This window comes from Pteropus vampyrus, unplaced genomic scaffold (genome assembly GCF_000151845.1).
Source record: "Pteropus vampyrus isolate Shadow unplaced genomic scaffold, Pvam_2.0 Scaffold132, whole genome shotgun sequence".
NCBI classification, from domain to species: domain Eukaryota; kingdom Metazoa; phylum Chordata; class Mammalia; order Chiroptera; family Pteropodidae; genus Pteropus; species Pteropus vampyrus.
The window spans coordinates 1482184-1491945 of NW_011888913.1; the positions used below are offsets into that span (position 1 = coordinate 1482184).

The following is a 9762-nucleotide window of genomic DNA, read 5'->3' on the forward strand; positions in this document are numbered from 1 at the left end:
GCTCCTTGAGTTTCAACACAGAAGTGAGCTTCTCTGGGAAGTCACGTCTACAGACGTGCCCCCAAAATGGGGCCGGGTGTCCCTCTCAAATGCTTCTGTAGCACCCTATGCCTAGACCGCTGGTCCTGTGGGTCACCCTGAAAACACCTGCCCGTGTAGTGACATGTGAGCTCGTGACGCCGTGCTGCATTCTGTCTCGAGTATTTCCAGAAGGAACACAGTGCCTGACGCCCTGGGATGGCCCCGCAGAGCTTGCTCTTCTCCAGCCTCAGGCCGAACGCGCCGACACCTCGGCTCCAGCCCCGGGCCCGGCCTGGGCGGCGGTATGCGGCCAGCCGGGGGCCTGAGGCCGCTCCAGCGGGAACGCTCTATACTCGTGATAGACACCCCTGCTAGACGGCACGTCACCCTGTCTGCACGGGGCACCCAGAACACTGCACCCCTCTGCAATCACACCGAACCGAGGGGTTAACGTGGCGGACAGAGGACGAAAACACACCTGAGCGCTTAAGGGCACACTGACTCCGGTCCCGGCCGGACACCGCCCTGTGTCGGGACCAGAACGACATGGGGTGCAACATCCATACACTGAAGGCCCCACGGGATGCCCCACAGCCCACCGAGGCTGCCCACAGGCTCCGGGGCCCGGCTCCACACGCCCTGGGGTTGTGGGAACAGCGCTGCCGTCGGTGACACCGTTCCCCGGCTAATGTGCCGAGGACAGGACGTGACTGCCGTGGTGTGAGCCCGCCCACCGCGCAGAGCTTCGTCGGAACGGGTCTTGAGGCCTCGGGCACTTGCCAAGCACGACACTGCATCGAAGCCTAGTGAACCCCACGATTACTGCAACCGGAATGCGGAGGCCTGTCACTGAGCCGGGGTGAGTGCATGGCCTAAGGTCAAGTTTAATAAAAGTTTGAAAGAAAAGTAGAAATACATACCATTTGAAGTTTACACTATGACTCTGCTTCTAAAAGCTCACAGTGCAAGTTACATAAATTGATTTTTTTTTTTTTAGACTTTGAGCTTGATATCAATATGCTAAATTCTACGGGACCATAAAAGATACAGATGATGAAAACTAATAACAGGTGACATGTATTTTGATATGTAGGCAATATTCTAAGCTCATCATGTTTATTGATACCTCTGAGACATATATTATTATTGTGATTTTATTCCCATTTATAGATGTAAAGATTGAGTTACAGAGAGGTTGAGTAACTCACCAAGGTCACCTGGCTAGGTCAAGTGATGGGTCAAGTCTGGGTCATCTGGATCTAGAGCACATACAATTAACTACTGTGCCATCTCTCCTCAAAAGTCATAACAATACAGAACAGAATACAGAACAATTGAACAGAATACAGAATGTTCTAGGAAAATGAATGACATAAACTCCTCATTTCTGGGCATGTTCATGCAAAGACTAGAAAACACACATGACAGCGGGCAGAGTTTTCGACCTGTAAGAAAAGCCAACTGACTACAACTCAACACCAAAACACGATCCAACTTAAAAATGGGCAGAGGACCTGAGTAGGCATTTCTCCCAGGAGGGCACGCAGATGGCCAATAGACGTATGAAAAGAAAAGGTGCCCAAGGTCACTAATCATCAGAGAAATGCAAATTAAAACCCCAATGAGCTATCACCTCACACCTGTCAGGATGGCATCGTCAATAAATTGGCAAACAACAAACGCTGGCGAGGATGCGGAGGAAAGCGAACCCTCGTGCACTGCTGGCGGGACTGCGAACTGGTGCAGCCGCCATGGAAGACAGCAAGGTGGGTCCTCAGAACACGAAAAACAGAACGACCTTTTAACCCAGCGATTCCATTTTTAGGTTTTTATCCAAAGAAAACCAAAACACTAATTTGAAAAGATCTATGCACCCCTAAGTTCACTGCAGCACGATGCACCACAGTTAGGATAGGGAAGCAACCCAAGCGCCTATCAACGGACAACTGGATAAAGAAGCTATGGTTCGGATATTTAATGGAATATTACTCAGCCATAAAACATGGCATGAACTCATACCATTTGCAACAACATGGACGAACTTAGAGGATAGTAAGATAAGTAAAATAAGTCAGACAGAGAAAGACAAATACCACATGATTGCACTTACATGTAAAATCTAAGGAACAAAATGAATGAACAAACAAAACGAAAAAAGACTCACAGAGGCAGAGACCCAGCCAGGGATTGCCAGGCGGGAGGGGCTTGGGAGTGGCTGAGAACAGGAGGAGATTAAGAAGTGCATATTGGTGGTTACAAAATAGTCACGGGATGTCAAGTGCGGCATCGGGAATATAGTCGGTAATATTGTAGTAACAGCGTACAGTGCCAGGTGGGCACCAGACCGATCGGGGGACCACTGGTCTAACCACTGGTCTAATCAGGCTGTACACCTGGAACTAACAGAATACTGAATGTCGCCTGTAATTAAAAGTTAAAAATTAAAAAGAAGAAAAGCCAACTGAAGGATATCTAAAATACCATTCAAATATGTTCTCTGGGTTTAAGATAAACCCAGGTAAGGGTGTCACTGGCGGATGGAGCACTACAGAAAAGCTTCGTGGAGAAGCAGAGTTTCAGGTCACAGCAGAGAGAGCGGAAGACGGGCAGGGTGTCACAGGGCTGGGCTCTCGCGAGTCTGCATCTGCGGGTGTGAGTGTGATCTGGTTTGCATGCCCACCACTCTGCAAGCACACCAGCTGCCTGGCAGCCCCTCCCTCCCTCACTCGTCCTTCTGCTTCCTCCTCGAAAAAAAAGCTTCAGGTGCAGACAACACTTTCCCAGGTGAAGGAGATCGACTGCTGACCAAGGGTCAAGAGCCTTAAAACAGGCGCTTTAGGGAGAAAAGCAGAAACGAGGAGGCTTCTGACAGATCATCTGTCATCACTATGTACCAGAAGTCGTGATGGAGCCATGCTGCCTACCTGAAAAGCGAATCGATGTTCCATAACCAGACTGCCGCTGGGACAGGCAGGGCAGGATTCCAAGGCGCCACGTCCTTGAAGGGCCGAGAGGTACACTGCTTTCTGGGTCACAGTGGCACGGGTCACGCCCCACTGGGCCACTGTGACACAGGTCACAACCCACTGGGTCATGCTGGCACGTGTCACACCCCACTGGCACAGGTCACACCCCACTGGGGTCAAAAGATCATGTGACATGGCTGACAAGACACACTGGAGCTAACAAGTCGCTTTTGTGCAGTCGAGACAGCTGTGTGACGTGACACTTTGGGCATCAGTTACGTGACATTCTTGACCACTGCTACAGGAACCGAAGGAGGCAACGCATTTCAGATATCTGCAAACGGCCAAGCGCCACGTGGCGTCTGGTGACGTGATGCACGTTCTTAAGTCTCAAACGCGCCTGCGTGCAATTATGACCTGGAGTGCATGGGTGACACCAAAGGGACCCCCTGACATGCTCGTAGCTCCCACGTGTCATCACAGCACCCGCCACTGACACCATCACCCAGAGAAGAGGTTTTCGTCTGACGAGACGTCCCTTGGCGGTCACCAGACCTCGGTCCCCGGCGGGGCTGGACTTTGACACGCTCCTGCCACACAGACATCGTCTTGGTATCAACTCCTAAAACGCACTTTGAAGCGAGGGTTCCAGAAGACACACTAAAGCTGCTGATGGCTAAACTGTCCTTATTTAGGAAATATGCTAAAAACGGCATCTGGAAACGCTCCTCCGTCAAGCCGAGGCTGGTTTTCCAGCAGTGCCGTGAGCAGCAGCCCAGGCTGTCACTGATGCTGGTGTCAACCGAGTGTCTTATTGCTGTGGGGGCGCTGCCGCTTAGAACATCAAACCCTGAATCCAAACGACGACATCAACTAACTTTTCTGACAATCTTAGGCTACATCAAACAAACAAACAAAAAACCTTAAAATGTAATCAGAATGCCATGCATTTGAATAAAGCCTTAGAGTTTTAAAGACGCATTTTAGCCTCTGCTTATTCATGTACTTGAGACGCACTAATTGAAAACCTTGCAGCTGCTGTGGAATTTGAAACTCAAAAGTAGTGGCCAAGAAAGACAAAATCATCGCCCTCGAGGGGCTTACTTACACACCCTTCGAGCCAGCCAGAAGACAGCCACCTGCGAAAGCCCGCGGCCAAGGCTGCTGGACGTCACCACCTCACGTCGCGACGGTCCTGAAACAGCACAGGATCGGTCAGGGCGGCCATGAGCAAGGCTGTCACGCACCCAGGGGCTTATTTGTCCTGCTGTCTCTGCCACATTGACACATCACCGTGGTCGCTAGTAAGGGCCTCAGGTTTAATTCCAAGTACAATCACATGCTGTTGGAGGATTTTAAGCAGCAGCATCGATGAATTAATTCAACATTTAAAAGCGTCATTTTAGCATGTCATTTTCATAATTTGCATTGTAATCAAACTGCAGGAGGTAATTCACTGATGCCTCACGACATGTCCAAGGAAATTCACCTAGTCAGAGAGGCAGACAGAAAGCACCGAACCTGAGTTCTCACTGGCTAGTTTCTCTCCTTCTCAGTGGCCTCCCCTCCCTCATGCCTGCCTCTAACCGAGTTATGTGCCACAAAATAAATGTCGGATAGAAACATTTTCTTCCAACGTCCACGTATCTAAAATTATTTCTGATTATCCTGGTACCATGAGGCTGAGCTAATGATAAATGGAAGCATGGCCGAAAATGCACTTAAAGAGTTAAGAGTAATGAAACGGTTTTCAATAAAAAGACATAATCTGATTGACTGAAATAAGTTGCATATGACTAGGCGAACAAGGTTCTATTTAAACATTCCACTTTAAATCGCTTCTTTCCATTTCTTTCTGGAGATATATGAACTAATCTGTCTGGAGCACCCCCCACCTCAGCCTGTCGCTTCCTTTGCTGGGATCGGCTCTGCTCAAGGTCAGCCATCCTTACTTTAAGGTCACTCCACGCTGTATGCCCCTCTTGTTCTTCATATGACCTCCAGCTTCTACCGCAGCACCTACCACGAAGAAAAAAGGCAGCAGGTATGTTTACAATCGATGCCATTGCTCTAAACGCACTGAAAACACAAGAATATAAGCAGTGAACACGTTGAGAGAGAAAGTGCTAGGGGACTGTCCAGAAAAACAGAAATAATGGAGGAAATAAAAATCAGTAAAGCAGGTCCTAAAGCACCTTAAGAATTTGACGAATCCTACCACTAAGAAAGAAAGAAGCCTTTGTTTCTGTTGGTATCAATGTCTCGATATCCTGACCATCCTTTGGCTAAAAACGACTAAAACTGTTAAGTAAAATGGGAAAATCTATTTAAATACCCTTAATTTTCTGTCGAGAAATTAAGAAATAGTCATAACCCCAAAACGAAGTAAAATTTGGACTTCACAGGGCTGGGCACAACACAGAGCCGAGTTTGCCCTTGAAGACACTGACTGAACTGGAGGCATTTAAACCCGGGTTGGGCAGCCGGCAGGTCGTGGTGTCAGGAGCTGAGGTTTGCTCAAGGATGGGGCAAAACAGGAAATCTCCCTACAAACAAACCCCAGCTGTGAAGGTGGCGACCATCACAAGCGTGAGGAGACCATGGGGAGCGTGGTGGGTCTCGAACCTTGGCATAGAGGGGAGGGTTGAAAAGTAAAGAACCGAGAAGACCAATAGAGGTCCATAACCCCGTCGAGTCTTCATCAGTAGGGAAACCCTTCCTCAAAGAAAACGCCAGGCCCAGTCAGTTTACAGAAAGACCCATCAAATAGTCAAGGGTCAAATGCATCTTGCATAAACCATTTCAAGGTACAGAAAAAGTGACGACGCTTCAAATGCGTTCCGGCTAAGCTTATACTATGGCAGAAGAGGTCAGTGCTGGGAGGAAAACTGAGAGGCCAACCTTGTTTGTGAACACTGATGAAAAACCCAAACAACACTACGAACCAAGCCCAACCATTCTGAAAAGGATAGAACAGCAGGAACGTTTTAATAGAAAAACTTACAGACAAATCAATTAATTCATTACATCACACGAACATATAAAAGAAGTCAAACCCCACGATTATCTCATTAGAGACGGAAAATTTATTTAAGAAAATGTAACGTCCATTCAGAAGAAAAATCTATAGAACTGGAAAAGGGAAACAATGACTCATTAACAAAATATACAGTAATTTTAAGTCTTTACAGTTAAATAATTATGACCAAGAATAAGTTAAGAATCTCCTGTAACAGCAAGTCTAGTCAACCTTGCCCTGAAGGATTTTGTCACAGCAATGAGGCAAGAAAATATATTTTTTTGAAAGAAAAATAAAAATTATCACTATTTGCATGTAAAAATTATTGGAATTAATAAGGATGAAGCTGTAAGTTGAAATCAAAATCACTATATAAAATCTGTACATAAGTAAGAGTTAGGAAAATGTAATGAAATATATCAATTACATTTATACCAAAATTATTAATTACCTAAAAAATAGATCTTAAAAATATATTTTGTAGTCTATGGCCATGCCTCCCTGATCAAGCCCAATCCCATCTAAGCTCGGAAGCTAAGCAGGGTCGGGCCTGGTTACTACTTGGATGGGAGACCACCTAGGAAGACCAGATACTATAGGCATAAAAAATAAAAAATAAAAAAATAAAGGATTGTAAGCTGACAAGGTCCTTGCAATATCTGTGAAGTCAACCAAGGGTTGCCTCAACTAAAAAAAAAATGTGGGGAAAATTAGAAAGCTTTGATAAATGTTACTAAAGTATGACAAATCAAAAGGAAAATTATATCCAACCAATAGATTTCAAGACTCATTACCATGAAGATGTCCATTTTATAAACACTTTCTAAAAACAGTTCAACTTTTTACAGCGATTCAAAGCAATTCTCTAGGCATCACAAAGAGTATTTTGGGCGAAACTTGACAAGCTCTTGTATCCATAATGACACGTTGTCTTAATCGACCACGATGGCTTCGTGATCATTTCGGCGAGAGCCAGTGTGACCTCCCCAGGTAAGACGTCAGCACCGCCCCCGCCCCTCAGCGCTGGCGCCCCCAGTACCGCTGGCCTCACCCTGGTCTCCACCTCTTCCACTGCGATTATCTTGTGACGTATAAGCGTGAGCCCAAAATCAAGCTGTGAACACGCGAAATATAATTCCGTTTTTGTAAACTCAGTGCAGTTAAAACATAAAATAAATTATCTCACACATATGCAGTAACATATGAACAAAAGCAAGGTCTCGATTAACATCCCACTCAGGAAAACAGCTCTGTGTAGGAGAGGAGAGAGACTCGTGTGTTAATAAGGGCGAAAGTAATTATTTTTCTTTACTAGGGAGTAGATATATGAATGTTAGTTATAGAATCTAATCTTTATAAATACTCTAATTTTTCTTTATACAGAATCGAATTTTTTAACTGCACACTAACACTAAAAGAGGTCCAGCTCTAAATGGTTACCATAAATCAAATTCTGGACTACCAGCATTTGTAGCTCCTATCGAAAGCTGTGAGGATCATTATTATCATTCCCATTTTCACTGATTCCCCAGCTCGTGTGTCCCCAGTCAGCGGTCTGGAACGAGACCCCTCCCCCATTCAGATACTCCGGCCTCAAGGCGTGAACACAGTACACAGTTCACTCGTATTTCAGACACAACAGTAAAAACCCCGAGGACTGTGCTTCTTCACACTTTTCATGGTCTTTTCATTTAAACCTATTCATTTGTTAAAAACAGGACAACAGGCCCGAAATGGAGTTGCTTATGTAAGCCGGACATCACAAAACCAAGACTCAATGACAGTCCCGACCCTCCCGGAAATGGAACCTTCGGCCAGTGAACCAGAGACCACACCTGATCAGCACTCGCTAGCTCCCCCGCCTGGTAACTTGGCCATAACCCACGAGATCTGCCGCCGGCATAACCCCTCTGTCCGGCTCCTTCTGCCTGTCAAGTCTTTCGCTTCGTGCAGCCCCTCAAGGCTTCTGTCTCCTCGACTGGGTGCTGCCCAGCTCAAACCGGTTTTTGCTCAAATCCAGACTCTTACAATGGTTAACGTGCCAGTTTATCTTTTAACACCATCTAAGATACTGGTAATTGAAGGGAGGCAGAAGGAAACTTCAAGCAGGGGAACGCAATCGCCTTCCTTCTGCACAATGACATTATCAGCAGAGATTCGTCAAGTGCCCAGGAAAGAAAATAAACGTACCTGCAAAAGAGATGTAACATGTTAAAGATTTAACCAACAAAGAAAATCGTCGGCTTTGAATACACAGTATTCAAAGCAGTTAGCGTAATTTGCTGGTCTCTGTCTCACCTTTAAGTGAATATGCTTTATAAGCGCCGAGTGCAGCCCTCCGCATCACAACATGCAGCCGTCGTGTGCCCATCCATCCGTTCATCGTTCAGTGAACGTGCAGCTAGTCATCGCTCTGTGGCGTCTGAAGGACATTCTCGTCTCCCTGCAGAGGAAGCTCTTTTTCAGAACTAATTACCGTATTTGTCAATAATTCAGGAAGGATGATCTTAAAATGTTACTTTAGTGAGTTTCTGAAAATCCATATGCCAATAAAAATAAAACTTCAGAAAAGCCCGTGCTTTTCCATGCAGTATTTGGACCATCCTGGAAGGCGCCATGTATAATGAAAGGCTTGAGGGGGGCTCCCGGCGTGGCCCTAAGAGCTCGCTGCCACCTATTCACTCAGGCAAAATGAGCCAGTCGGCCAGGCAGTTTCTGTCTCAGCCCAGCCATCGGGACTGTCATGCAAGGACACTCAAGTCAGAATCAGAAGATCTGGAATTCAAGTCATGGTGTCTCCCTCACTAGCTTAGAAAATTACCTAGGATTTCTGCTTCCATATTTTAAGAGGGGGATAAAAATATCGACTTGACAAAGTTCACTAAGACTTAGTGACACGCTTCACCTGAGTGCCCGCTGAAATTAAATATAAGTCATTAGCAGAGCGAGGCAGTGGCCAACGTGGGTGAAAGGAAAAGAATTGAGTCATCACTTCTGGACTACACGACGGCCAACAAGCTATTAACGATGGGAACGAAAGCCGACAAGTAAACGTGGTGAGATGAAGAAACCGGCTTCCTTTGGGCAGATACTCAGAAAAGGAACCGCTGAGTCATAAACTCATTCTCCTTTTAATTTTGAGGACCCTCCGCACTGTTCTCCAGAGGCTGCGCCAGTTCACAGCCCCCTGGCAGATTTTTCTTTTCAATAAGCTGACGAACTGTGGCCTGGAGTGGCTGCGCCATTTACATTCTCAGCAGCAGTGCGAGAGATCCAGCTGCTGCTCGTCCTCACTAGCACGTGGCATTGTCACTATGTTCTTCATTTTTAGCCATTCTGAGTGTTCCGTGGTATCTCGTTGGGATGTTTATTTGTACTTCTCTGACACTGAGAATATCAAACGTCTTTTCCTGTGCTCACGTTCAACGTGTAAATCCTCTCCAGTGGAATGACTGACTGTTCATGACTTTGGCCCATTTCGTGAGGTATTTGATATTTTATTCCTGAGCACTAGAGATATTTACGTATTCTAGATACTCGTCCTTTGTCAGATGCACGGTTTGCAAGTATTTTCTTCTCATCTGTAGCTTCTCTTCGCATCTTTTCACGTGAATTTTTGCAAACAAAACTTTAATTTTGTTGAGGTCCAATTTGTCAATTATTCCTTTTGATGGATCTTGATTTTCATGTCAAGTCTATGAGCTCTTTGCCTAGGCCTACACATAAGATTTTGTAGGCTTTTTTTTCCCCAAAAGA

General features: G+C 45.9%; 1 pseudogene; it reads left to right on the top strand.

Annotated features, from left to right (window-relative positions):
- Positions 1-6489: 6489 nt before the first annotated feature.
- Positions 6490-6608, top strand: LOC111744326 (annotated as a pseudogene).
- Positions 6609-9762: the final 3154 nt, after the last annotated feature.